The sequence below is a fragment of the Schistocerca americana genome, chromosome 2 (genome assembly GCF_021461395.2).
Source record: "Schistocerca americana isolate TAMUIC-IGC-003095 chromosome 2, iqSchAmer2.1, whole genome shotgun sequence".
NCBI classification, from domain to species: Eukaryota; Metazoa; Arthropoda; class Insecta; order Orthoptera; family Acrididae; genus Schistocerca; species Schistocerca americana.
In genome coordinates, this window is record NC_060120.1 from 870,223,081 (window position 1) to 870,237,691 (window position 14,611).

At 48.2% G+C, this 14,611-nt stretch overlaps 1 non-coding gene across 1 annotated transcript; it reads right to left on the reverse strand.

Moving 5' to 3' along the window:
• Positions 1–5,659: 5,659 nt before the first annotated feature.
• Trnah-gug lies at positions 5,660–5,731 on the reverse strand. Its single transcript has one exon. It is a non-coding gene; the product is annotated as a tRNA-His (tRNA).
• Positions 5,732–14,611: the final 8,880 nt, after the last annotated feature.

Below are 14,611 nucleotides of genomic sequence, written 5' to 3' on the forward strand. Positions count from 1 at the left end.
GGGAAACGATCTCTGATCCAATTTCTTCCCGTTGAGGTTAGACCTCGATCGCTTAGAGACTGCTGGGGGAGGCCCACCAGCGATAGATGATGTACCACTCTTCATTGCGGGTCATCCGCCCTGATGCCACCTACTCCGACCAAGGGCCCTCCCCACGGGCGCCACCCAGCCACAGCAATAGCCACCTGGCAGGATGGCCATTGCCGGGAGTCCTGATGCCCCAGGGAGATGGGCATCTACTCCTTGGCATACGTGGGGAGTGAACGGCGCAGGCATCAGTAGAGCGATCCCTGTGTTGTCAGGGGGCTACAACCAAGAGGGTACATGGCGGCCCCACCACAACGGACTGGCTACCATGCTGGATCTTAGGTGCAAATATATCCAAGGTCGTCGTCGCTGTTAAAAGAAACACTGCAGAGTGCAGCGTGGTAATCGCCCAAGAGATCGAAAACGAGCGGGACGCCATTGCAACGACGAGAAAGCCGGCTAAAGGTCTAATTGCACGACGGATACAGTGCACCATGTAAGGCGCCCTTCCCCAATTGCCTCGCTCTTCGGAATGATTGAGAAAGATGGAGGTCAAACCCGAGAGGGGACCATCACATAAGGCCGAAACATGTGAGACTCCTTTTAGTCGCCTCTTACGACAGACAGGAATACCGCGGGCCTATTCTAACCTCCGAACCCGCAGGGGGTCCCCTAAATTGGGTTTCTTTACTCCATTCAATATAAACATTATCTTATGACAGGATAATAGCTTGAGGCAATGTTACCCTCTTTAAAATTAGTGTTACCATATAGGGCCTTGTAAACTAATATCCATGCACTTTTTTGGTATTAAAGGCACAAAAGTATAAAAATTTGGGGTTGGGCAACTATTTTGTTTAAGTTGTAAATAAAAAGTAACAAACATGAACAAAATTCAGCATTGTTTTGCTGTTGAAGGAAAGGTCAATGTTTCATTAGGTATGTTGGTGCGTCAAAATGTTAGTGACTAGTTATACCTCAGGTTAGAACAGGCCCCAAGTATTCCCGCCTGTTGTAAGAAGTGACTTAAAGGAGTCTCCCACGTTTTGGCCCTACAAGTTTAGGTCTCACTTTATGGTTTGACTTGCCACTTTCCAAATTCCACAGAAGTGCGGGTCATAGGGGGAGGGACACCTACATGGTGCACGAGTTATCCATAGCACCCTTAGATTCGATCTCCTGAACCTCTTCTCATCATGGCTTTGCACCTCCACCTGCAATTTAACTATATGGGAGAGGACACTTTCCGGGGTCTGTCATATTCTTCTGTTGTCTCCTGTCCTCTGTAACCCCATGACAATATTTGATTTCTCTGTGCCCAATATAAATCACGGCAGCCAGCCCGTTGTGATGGGGCCATCATGCACCCATTTGGTGGTAGCCCCCTGACAACACGGGGATTGCACTGCTGATGTCTGAGCTGTAAACTCCCCACGTATGCCCAAGAGTAGATGCCCATTTTTGTGGGGCATCATGAGTCCTGGCAACGGCCATCATGCCAGGTGGCCTTTGCTGTGGCTGGGTGGCACCCATTGAGAGAGCCACTGATCAGAGTGGGTGGCATCAGGGCAGATGATCTGCAATGAAGCAGACCAAGTCCTCTCTTGCTAGTGACTGAATGGTGCCAGCATCTCTAAGAAGGGAAAGATCGAATACAATGCTGACGGGTATGACCTTAAATCATTTCCCTCCCTCACTACACCATGGGAGGAATGTAGGGCTACAGAAAGAAGAGAGCCCTATTCGCATTGGTATTTAGTCTGTAGCAGAATGGATGGGGACTCGTTTCTAGGTACAAAGCCGCAATTTTTTGTTGAACATCTTGAGGATAAGTTTGGGGAAGTGACAGTGCTGTCCAAGATGAGAAACGGTGCAATCTTGATTCAGACAGCACCCAAGCCCAATCCTGGGTGTTACTCGCCTGTGACCAGCTGAGTGATATTCCTGTTTCCTTCACTCCCCATAAAAGCCTCAACATGGTCCAAGGGATTATTTTCCATTGCGTTCTCCTCTTGCAATCTAATGATGAGCTCCATGCCAATTTAGAATGGCGGGATGTTCATTTCATCCAGCGTGTTTACAAGGGACCCAAAGGCAACAGGGTTGCTACCGGAGCCTTCATCTTGACCTTTGAGGGTGATTCATTGCCGGAAAAGGTCAAGGTGATGGTTTACCATTGTGACATTAAACCATATGTCCCATCCCCTAAGTGGTGCTTTAAGTGCTGGAAATTTGGGCACGTCTTTCCACTGCACTTCCAGGGACACATTTTGAGACTGCAGATGTCCACTGCATCCAGATACTCCATGTGCACCTCCTCCCACTTGTATCCACTATGGAGGGCACCACTCCCAATGCTCGCCTGACTGTACAGTACTCCGGAAGGAGCAGAAAATCGTGGAATACAAGACCCTGGACCAGATGACTTACCAAGAGGCCAAACGTAAATTTGAAAGATTACACCCCATTCGGTTGATATCCACATAGGCTGCAGCTACTGCAACATTGGCATCACAAGTGCCAGTAGTTCTACTCCATGTGCCACGACCAGTGGGCCCTCTGGGCCACCAGAATACATCTGCCCACTTGGTGGTAGAGGGCAAATACTCCTCTATTACTCACAGTGCACTTACTTTGGGAGCAAGGGCCCTCCAAACACAGGAGACATCAGTGCTGTCCACCCTCCCCCCCTCCCCCAGCCAGAGAAGCAACAGCCTCCTCTGGCTCCTCTTGTGCAGAAGGGGTCCGTTTGGACCCCTCTCTTCCAAGGTCTCCACTAATGCCATTGTGGACACTCGGCCCTGGCTAAAGCAGCCAAAAGCTGCTGGATGAAGAGCTTCACGGTCTTCCTCCATGCCTGAAGCTACTTCAGAGAAGTCCTCCTAGTAAGCCCCTAAAGAGAAGATAGAGGGTAAGCAAATGAAGAAGACTGCTAAGGAACAGGACCCCTCTGGTGACCCCAACACCACTACTCCCTACCGGTTCTGCATCTGAGGATGAGGTGGACATTTCAGCGTCTCTTGAGGACCTGGATCTCACTGATGCCACATCCTCAATAGGAATCGATACCAATACTCAATCAGTGGCAGTATGTGACCCTGAACTGTAAACTGCCTCCTTGAGCGTTTCATGCCTTCCCAGCCTCACGATCACGTCATCCTCCAGTGGAATTGCGGCGGATTTTTTTCCACCACCTGGCTGACCTACAGCAGCTGTTAAGCCTTACATCTGCTTCCTGCGCTGCCCTCAAGGAAATCTGGTTCCCGACAATGAAGACCCCAGCGTTCCATGGCTGTAGGGGATATTACAGGAACCATAGCGACTATAATAGAGTGTCAGGTGGAGTTTGCGTCTATGTCCTGGACTCAGTATGTAGTGAACCTGTGCCCCTTCAAACCCCTCTTGAAGCTGTGGGTGTCAGGATATCGACGACGCAGGAAATAACTGCCTGCAACGTGCATCTTCCTCCAGATGGTGCAGTACCCCTGAATGTATTGGCTGCACTGAGTCACCAACTCACTAAGCCTTTCCTACTTTTGTGAGACTTTAACGCCCAAAACCCCTTGTGGGGTGGCACCATGCTTCCAGGCTGAGGTAGAGATGTCGAAAATTTACTGTCTCAACTCGACCTCTGCCTCTTAAATACTTGGTCCCCCACACATTTTAGTGTGGCTCATGGTACTTACTCAGCCATTGATTTATCCCTCAGCAACCCAGGACTTCTCCCATCTGTCAACTGGAGCGCCCACGATGACTTGTGTGGTAGTGACCACTTTCCCATCTTCCTGTTGCTGCCCCAGCGTCATTCCCCCAGACGTCTAACTAGATGAGCTTTAAACAAGGCAGAATAGGAAGCTTTCACCTCTGCTGTCACCATCGAATCTCCCCATCGATGTGATGGTTGAGCGGGTCACTAGAAAGATCGTTTCTATGACGGAAAGCGCGATCCCTTGTTCCTTAGGTTGCCCCCAGCGAAAGTCAGTGCCTTGATGGTCGCCAGGAATCGCTGAGGTAATTAGAGAGCGTCGGCGAGCTCTACAGTGATATAAGGGGCACCCCTCCCTGGAGCACCTAATAGGTTTTAAACGGCTCCGTGCCCGGCTTCACCAGCTTATAAAAAGACGGAAACACGAGTGTTGGGAGAGGAACATCTCAACCATAGGGTGCCTTACGTCACCTTGCCAAGTCTCAATGAAGATCAGACATGGTTTCGGGTGCCAGACCATGACAGGTGTCCTTGGCATTAACATCAATGGCATATTATCTACCAACGCAGACACAATTGCCAAGGACTTTGCTGAGCACTATGTTCAAGCCTCTGCATTGGAGAATGACACCCCCCCCCCCCCCCCCCCCCCCAGCCTTTCGCACCCTGAAATGGCGGACGGGATGGTAAGTCCTCTCGTTCGGTGACCATCACAGTGGACCCTATAATGCTCCATTTACAGAGTGAGAGCTCCTTAGTGTTCTTGCACATTTCCCTGACACAGCTCTTGGGGGGGGATTGGATCCACAGTCAGATGATTAAACATCTCTCATTGGATTACATGTGACATCTCCTTGTCATCTTCAACCAGATCTGGTGCGATGGCATCTTTCCATCACATTGGCGGGAGAGCACCATCATTCCAGGGCTCAAACCCAGTAAAAACCCGCTTATTGTGGATAGCTATCGACCCATCAGCCTCACCAACGTTCTTCGTAAGCTGTTAGAAAGTATGGTAAGTCGGCGGTTGTGTTGGCTCCTCGAGTCATGGGGCCTATTGGCTCCATGTAAGGCTGGTTTCCGCCAGGGTCTCTCTACAAGTGATAATGTTGTTTCCCTCGAGTCTGATCCGAACAGCCTTTTCCAGGTGCCAAAACCTCGTTGCAATTTTTTTTATTTATGAAAAGCTTATGACACAACCTGGTGACATCATATCCTACCCACTTCATACGAGTGGCATCTCCAGGGCTGCTCCCGATTTTTATTCAAAACTTCCTGTCCCTCCATAGTCTCCACTTTCTGAGTACAAGTTGGTGCTTCCCAAAGTTCCCCTGCCCCCCCCCCCCTCCCCCCATATCCAGGAGAATGGAGTCCCACAGGGCTCCATATTAAGTGGCTCTCTATTTTTAGTGGTCGTTAACGGTCTAGCAGCAGCTGTAGGACCGTCGGTTTCATGTTCTCTGTATATTGATCTTTACATTTTGTACTGCTCCTCCAGTACTGGTGTTGCCGAGTGGCGCCTACAGGCAGCCATCCACAAGGCGCAGTCATGGGCTCTAGCCCACGGCTTTCAGTTTTCAGCTTCAAAGTCGTGTGTCATGCACTTCTGTCAGTGTCACAGCATTCATCCGGAACCAGAACTTTACCTTACTGATGATCCACTCACCGTAGTGGAGACATATCGATTCTTAGGGCTGGTTTTCGACAACCACTTAACTTGGCTTCCTCATCTTTGTCAGTGCCCTTTTCGACTATAGATTAATCTCTCAGGCAGCTACCCACGCTCTGGGGCCGCCGAATTACTTGTTGATGATGAAATGGTAGTGCGGCCTGCGGAACATGCGTGAAAAATGAAGAGAGCATTGTAATTTCAAACACTGGCTGAGTATCATCTTTGCAGCAACAGCAAGGCAAAACTTTCAGAATTGCCGTGACCAGGATTCGAACCTGGGTTATTGCGGCCACAACGCAATGTCCTAATGACTAGACGATCACGGCCGCGGAGGCACCATTGGAAGCAGTTCTCACGACTGCACCCGCGAGATACACAGCAAAGCTCTGCCCACTGTGTCGGACGCGATCTCCATTATATGTATACGGGCAAACGAACGTGCCTGCCCTGTTAGGACACTAACCAGAGTGGTTAGCTGCATTCACCTCCCTGGCAGTGTCTTGCAGTCCTCCAAGTCTGTTGACCACACGTGGACAGGTGTCGCATCTCTCTCGCCGTCACTTGTAGTCGTGTTTCATACTTAAGGTACTTTTCTGCAAGTGTCAGTCGAGCAAAGTCGAGGCAAGTCGCCTAAGAGGAGCAACAAAATGGAGATCCTCCAGTACCGGGAATCTCATTTTGTTCGCTTCTGTTCGTTGCATCTGCTCGGGGCGGACGTCGGAAGACATCCTTTTATGTTCGTTGTTGGTCGATTGACTCAGTTTTTTTATTACAGAGGGCAGCCAACCCCCTGACCGAACACGCTGAGCCACCGTGCCGGCGTCCACTAGACCACACCGGACAACGACGCAAGCGGTTCTTCAGCGAACACAGCAACCACCAACCCGCTGCCTGACGACAAACGTATAAATTAACGTTTCCACTCTGCAGAACGGCATGCTCGGGACAGATATTTCTGGGGGGGGGGGGGGGGGGGGGGGGGGGACGGCAGCAGTCATGAGAGCACACAGCGCCTATGAATCCTCTTCGCCTCCCCACGCACTCTGCTACGACAATTTAAGAAACAGACGCTCATGCCGTTTCCTTTTCGGGTAAGCAGTTCTCCTGTCTTCGACACAGAAAACATTACACAGTTGGCAGTTTTTTTTTAAGGGCCTCCCTTCTCCTCTCACAGCCCTTCCTTACACTCTCCAATATGTGCCTTCTTCGGCTAGCTTCTCTGGCTGTAATTTTGATTTGAACATTCCCCCGATGTTCTGTTGCCGCTGGCTGCGTCGTAAATTCGATATGAAATCGCATCATCCTTCGGTGATCGTAGTTAACAATAACGATAATTCACTGAAAAATGAAAATATTGTTGTCCGTGATATAACTGGGAAAGGAAACGCACTCTGCGTAATGTTCACCCCACGACACATTCACGATCGCACTGCAGGGGTGCAGGTAACAAAATCTTCTTAAACGGTATCAACTTAATTTGTGAAAATGCTAATGAAATTGGCTTCCGGTGAATGTAAGAAACACAAATAATACAACCAACATGGCCTCCATACAGGAGCCTTTAGATAAAACGGATCTAAAGAAATAGGCCTTCTCCTTAAACAGGAATACGTCGTGCCACTCCTCAAGTTAAATCACTGTATACAAACATTTATGGAAAACAAAATGACAAACTAACGGCGAATTAACAGGCGAAACTCAAAACAATTCGCATACTCGTTCTCTGCCTACACCATATCAATCAGAAACATAAAATGATAAAAGAATGGAAATGATAATATAATGTAATATAAGAACAGAATAAATAAATTTCACTATAAAGCGACTTGCACAAGATAGTTATGTTCTTCCACTGAGAAAACATTTCGTCCATTAATTGTACAGTGTGGTTATCAGGCATAACGTACGTTTCATAACACAACAAAAAGTTGAGAAGAATTTGCGAGAAACGTGAAATAGACTACGCAGTCCCCTGGTAGAGCAGTTTTTCAAACGCATAGGCTAAGGCAACATTAAGAAAATTTGCAAACGTTTGATGATACTTCTTCTGCAGTTGCATCTTATCGTGTTCAGCAGACAAATACACGACATACAGATATACGTCCGTAATCTGCAAATAAAGCATTGCATATACGGTATGGGCCAGAATCCAAGTGGTGGCAGCTCGTTTTGCTGGAGGAAAGGGCCGGTAGTCCGGGATGAGTGCAGTGGTAGCGCTAAAACAGTCTACGTGAGTCCTATTGACTAGGGCGAGAATCCGCACAGCAACTTGCCAAACCGACGTAAAACGCGCACAAGTAAAACGGTGCTCCAGGGTGTCTTTCTGCGGACAGCTGTCACAAGAGCTGGATGCCCCTAAATTAATGTGATTCAGCTTGGCATTGGTGGGAAGAAGACGGTTGACCACCTTGTACCAGAAGCTGCTCACTGCCGATGATAGATATGGGGCATGAACATTCGCCCACACCACCTTCCACGTCACTGTCGGGTAGAGACCCTCCAGTTTATGTCTGGCTGGTTGCCCCCTCAGACCTTGGTAGATCACTCGTGCATTTCGCGATCTTGGGTCCAGATCGTCACTGTCGAGGTAACTTTTCTGAACATAAAATTCACGAAGATACCGCAGCCGATATGGAATCTTTGTCGGATCAACCGGGGCTGTCTCTGACGGAGGGCGATAGATGTCGAACAAAAAGGCTGTGGGACTCGTGGCATGGACCTCGAGCGTGCGACATGTACGATGAATGAGTAATGCTGCAACTTTCATAGCCTCTCCACAGGAGCCAGTACACAGCCTGTGTGATGGCTCGCCCCAAGTTCTTTGGCACATGAAAAATCTGGGCGAGGTACCGCGCTTTGCTGAGGACGAAGGAATTGAGCAAAAGAACACGTTGTTTCAGCGTTAAGTTGCGGGTGGCATGCAAATGAAGCATCGCTCGAATGCCATATAAAGTGAGACGCCAATTGTAAACCGCCGTTTTCAAAAGGTTGGCTTGGAAATGAACCCCTAAAATCTTATGTTCCTGTTTGACAGTGAACCAAGATCGCTTAAAGCCACGCATTGCATTATGAATTGGCAGAAAAACAGTTTTCCGGGTGTTAATCTCCGCCCCCGAGGCGCGCGCATAGAGCATAAGAACATTGTGGATGGTGTCCAGATCGGAGGGCGAAGACACGAAGAGGCCCAGATCATCGGCATAGGCCCGACAAACATGTTTGACTCCCTCGATGTGTATTCCCATGCAGGAGCTGTCTAATTTGCGTAAAAGTGGATCCATCGAAATGGCAAATAACGCCATGGACATCGGGCACCCTTGTTTAACCGAACACTTGAGACCAATACTGTCGGATAAGAATCCATTCACGTAAACACGAGAAGTTGAGGCTTGAAACAAAGTGGAAACCATTGTCACAAAGTTTTTGCCGAAACCAAATTTTTGTAGGGTGCGCCGAAGATAAGTATGGCTGACCCTATCAAAAGCCGTAGCGAAGTCAATAGATAGAATTCCAAAACGGATTTTCTCCACTGTGGCGTAAGCAATGACGTCTCTATAAGTTAACACAGTCCCATAGATTGTCCTATGTGGCACTGCGCAATTCTGAAAATCACTGATAATCTTTGACATGACGCTGCGTAAGCGTGTTGCAACACATTTCGTGAAAAGCTTGTAATCGCCATTAAGCAGAGTAATAGGACGAAGATTGGACATCTTATTGTTCACCCTGGTTTTTGGAGTCAGTGTAATAATCCCTTCAAGAAAGGACGCAGGAACCGACACCCCGTTTAAAATTTCATTAAAAATATCAGTGATAGTAGTACCAAATAAAGGCCAAAACCTAAGGTAAAATTCTGGCGGTAGACCATCTGTTCCAGGTATTTTATGTGTAGAACACGACCGCAAAACATCAGAAACTTCTTCCACCGTCAAGGGAGCATTAAGATGGTGGCGATCAGTAGCTGTTAAAACACGTGGTGTCACTTGTAAAAGATCCGCAATAGCTGCAGCATCACTGCGTTTGTCACTAAATAAATCCACGAAGTGACGGTGCACTTCCTTAAGGATTTCTGACTGTGTACGGAGACGCTCGCCATCAGCTGATTCAAGTTCCGTTATACAACTGCGCGCGATGCGCCGACGTTCCCATAACAAGTGGAACATTGAGGGTGTTTCATAGGTAAGGTGTCCAGGAGCCTGGCTCCGCACAACCGACCCATAAAGTGATAACGTTTGCAGTTCCATAAGGCGTCCCTTAATTTTGCGAATTCGCGCCACCCTGAGAGCAGGGTCATCGGTCTGCATGGTAATAACATCTTGCGAACAGAGCTCATAAAATTAAAACGTTGATTTTTTCCAGAGCGCGACGTTTGAACTAAATTCCTGGAGAGCTTTCCGCAAAGCTGGATTTGCATATGCCACCCACCAAGACAACGTTGTTTCGTATTGAACGCGATATTGCAGAACTCGCCGCCATACATTGACAATGATGGGTTCTAATGTAGTATCAGATAAGTGGCGGGTATTCCATTTCCATAGGCGTCTCACGCGAGGTGGTGGTGGTAACAGAGTGTGGAACTGACAAACGTCAGCACAGTTGTCAGAGAAGATTACAGGATGAACCACCGACGTCAGAATACAATGCTTCCTGTCACTGGATACATATATTCTGTCAAGCCGACTCCTACCAGTGGGATAAAAGTGGGGTAAATGCCTCCACGAATCGGTCATCTTAAGTTCCGTAACCAAAGCCTGCAGTTCAAGACATTTGTACGCTCGCGGCTCTTGGTCCCTCTCGCCGAGCACACAAAATCGCCTCTTAAAACCACAGGGAGGTGGGGACCTTGGAAAAGATGACAATTCACTGCCATAAAAAACACTCCGTAACGGCTTTGCATCAGCACCAGAAGGAGCGTACACATTCACGTAGCGGACGTTGTTGACTGTGCATGCCACACCTCTACCGTTTGGAAGCCTCGTGATGTTTGAGATATCATGCCCTAAACGAACGAGAATTGCTGTGCCACAACGAAATTTAGGATCAAAATTCACTAAAACCTGATATCCTGGCACCGTGTGAATCAAATTTGAAACCACTTCTTGTAGGAAAACGACGTCTGCACGAACAACTGAAGAAAGTCAACCAAAGCTAAAAATTTAACGTTTGACTCAATTCTATTAACATTAATTGTAGCAACAACTGATGGTGGATGTGCTACCATAAAGTATTTGAAGAAGACACGCGCTACAGGGGGTGCGACACCCGGATCTTATTCTACATCTTCGGACCAGTTTATTGGCGTACTCAACTCCAGACAGAGGGGGCCCACCTCCATAGCCACATTAGCTGTAGTTCCAGACGACACATTCGCGGTATTGAATGGTTCAGAAGCAGATTCCGACCCAGCAAAAGGTGGTTGTAAGCGCGGACGCTTTTGATAAGAATCCTCCGACTTGCGTTTCACAGACGGCTGTGTAGGTTGCGTAGTGGGAACACTTTCACCTTGAAATTCGACTCCCTGTTCACTTTCCTGTTCTCCTTTGTTTAAAATTTCTTTCAGCTGACGAACCGTAACGTCACGGCGGCGTTCTGACGCACTTTGCTTTTGCACGGACTGGCTACTAGCTAACGGACGCTGCCGCCGCCGGCCGGAATCAAGCACCTGCTTCGAGGTAACATCGGTGCGGTTCGGGAATCGTTGTGAATTTTTCTGCTTCTGTTTCGGATTCGGATTGCGACGCGAAACAGGTGCCCTATCAGGAGAAGGACTCCGCTCCCTTCGAACCGAAACTCCTTCCAAAATTCCGGAACTACTGGCGCTACGGAATCTTTGCGAGCAACTGTTTCTACCCATATAGCCTGCACGTCGCGGTTTTGGTTCTGGTCCGGCGGGGACGGTTTCCCTTGCCTCACGCCTTTCAATATCAGCAGAAGAAACCGACGCACCCTCGTTTACAGAAGCGTCATCAGCTACAGAAGTGGACGAGCCGATATTTACGACAGGTGAAGCAATAACAACAGGATCGATGTTTGAAACAGGCGGTACATCACTAGCAACAGCAACCTGGGGCACTATTACAAGTTCTCCTTCACTTACAGACGCTGAATTTTCAAACATTTCCGAAACAGATGAAATCTGAGACGTGGTAGGAGTAATTTCCATCGCTTCGGCCTCGGTCGTGTTTGTATTTTCGGCATGCCGGCGTTTGGGCGACTGGCCCAGTGCGACCGACGCATACGAAAAACATCAGTTTGATCACTGTCGTGACCAGCTAATAGTAACTATACGGGGCGCCTACGTCTCGGACAATTTTGTCGCAAATGATCACTAGCATTACAAAATGAACAGGTCTGTGGCTGCCCGCTGTACGAAATAAATGCCCGGTGGCCAGCAATGACTAAAATCGACGGCACGTGTTTTCGTACAATCATTTTCACACTCCGAATACCATTTTCCACCTGGTAGATGTAAGCAGACGACCATTTTTCTTTAGTTACCGAGAGCACAGTACTATAAGGCATTAAGCTCTGAGCTATTGTCTCGTTACGGGTTTCAAATGGCAAGTTAAAAATACGAACATTTCGTATCCCATAACCAGCATTTGAAACAGTCACATTACTAATGTTACCATCAATGTGCTTAAATTTTCGAATACCTCCACTCACGTTCACTAAGGAATCACAAAGTTCGGGAGACTTAAGTTTCAAAAATAAAGAGATCAGAAAAGCGTCCAACTGCAATCCTAATACTTCAGTTTCCGGTAATTGCAACTATTCCTTAATCCAATTATGTATTTCGAAAGCAGACGGCCTAACAACGTTCCTATCAAAGGCGCACTGAACGTTATTTTCCCTATTTTCTTGATCCATATTACTCACTGTTCAGAAGCAACACAGCCGCAGAAGAAGACGCCGCCGCGACGAACCGCCGCCGTCCACGAGGCACCAGCAAGCACTGCCGAACGCGCCGCTCCCAGGGGGCGATGCGCACGAGCCCGCGCCTCCGAAGAGACTGGTGTCTGAAACCAGCGCCTTAGACCGCTCGGCCACGCTACCCACACAACGGGCAAGTCACGGGAGCTGCGTCCTACCCCACGAAAACACACCGCAATGGCACAAAAACGAGACGCCAAAATTGGCAGCTTTTTTTTTTTAGGCCTCCCATCTCCCCTTATAGTCCGTGCTTTCTCTCACCAAATAACGCCTTCGTCGGCGAGCTTCTGTAGCTATAGTCAGTGCTGGTGGCCTCTTCCAGGTGTAACTGAAACTAAAACGATCTTTGTCCAAAAAAAAAAAAGGTTGCAAAGTAAACCATCTTCCTCTGAGGAATTCCTTAATTCCTTGTGAGAAATGAAAACAGAAACGTATGCTTCTTCAGGGTAAACAGTGGATACATATGAAGGCTTCTTAAAGTGGGAAAACTAAAATAAAAATAAAAAATATATGTAACCTTCGTGAAGTAGTCAAAGAAAAATCCAGCCAGCACACAAATCAAAATGCCATCCAGCAATGGCGAACTCATTAAACACGGACGTGCACCGTTTAGAAAAGTGCAGCGGTGATCAATCCGAATAAAACGAGAAAAGGAGAAGAAAAATAATGCAAGTCAATAAGGAAGAACACACCAGGAATCCTGACCAAAGTAAAATCAATAAAACAGAACGAAATGTCCGTAAAAAAAGGGAACACTTTCATGCAACGCCTCGCCCCGGCATCACGATCCCAAGCCAATACATGGCAGAGCGGAAACCAATAGGAAAATAAAGAAAAGTAAAACGAAAAATCCTCGCAAAATGCCATATACGAGGCAATTCCCAAGGGAGAAATGTCTCCCGTTTACTTTACTGGTACTGAATATACATTCATCGCAAGACGAATTCTCTCACTATCACGTCATAGTTTTAAGCAGGAAAGTGTAAAATTAATTAAGTCGACATCGGTAAATGAGCAAAAGCATGCGCCAAAGCGACATGCAAAAAATTTGCAAAGTCATAGCATAGTCCTTTCGAACACGGTACTTGCCATGTTCAGCCCATAAGTATGTGAGAAAATCCAGACGATCCGTCAGTTTGAGGAAAAATAGAGAATGTATTGTATGACCGAGTAACCAGAGGGTGGCATTGCGTTTGGTGTTCGGAAACGCCTTACACTGGGGTACGATCGCATCTGCCACTGTCACCTGCGCTGTAGACACCCTGCCCGCATCTCGTGGTCGTGCGGTAGCGTTCTCGCTTCCCACGCCCGGGTTCCCGGGTTCGATTCCCGGCGGGGTCAGGGATTTTCTCTGCCTCGTGATGGCTGGGTGTTGTGTGATGTCCTTAGGTTAGTTAGGTTTAAGTAGTTCTAAGTTCTAGGGGACTGATGACCTAAGATGTTAAGTCCCATAGTGCTCAGAGCCATTTTGTAGACACCCTGTTGACGAGACGCACCATATCCCGAGCAGTGTCCCACACAGCACGGAACCGACGGCACACGAAGCGATGTTCAATGGTATCCTCGTCATGGCACTCTTCGCAGGCGGGGGACGGACTCAGATGAATAAAGTGCAGCTTAGCATTTGTAGGAATCGTACCATTCACGACTTTATACCACGTCGCTCTGACATGTGCAGGAAGGACGGGTGTGGCGATGTTTCTCCAAACTGTTCGCCAGTCAGTGTGCGGCATGCGGTACTCCCACTTGTTCCTGGCCGGTGATCCCCGCAGAGCACGGATAATGACGCCGACACGGCCTCCGCTGGAGCCACCATACGCAAGATAGCTGTTGTGAAAATAAAAACGCCGCACGTAATTCAACGAAAAGGGTATGTGGCTGACAGAGACCGTGGCAACTACAGAAGGTGGGCGATATTGATTGGACAACCCGACCGTGGCACTGCTGGTACCTTTCTCTAACACGGCCGTAGTCCGTTTGAGGAGGAGCGCCGCGCATTTGGCGGAAAAATCCACCAGACCGAGTCCCCCATCGGCTGGATTTAAGGTGCAGGTGGCTAAGGAAACTTTGAAAATGTCCCCTTTCCAAAGGAGCCAGTAGACGGCCTGTTTAATAGCGCGGTCTAGGAGCTTAGGTACCGGGAGAACTTGTGCTAAATACCACGCTCTAGCTGAGATGGTAGTATTGATAAGCTGAACCTTATCAGAAAGCGCCAAATGGCGGGCCGCATGAATTTTAACGACCGCCCTAATTTTGTGTAAGGTGGGACGCCAATT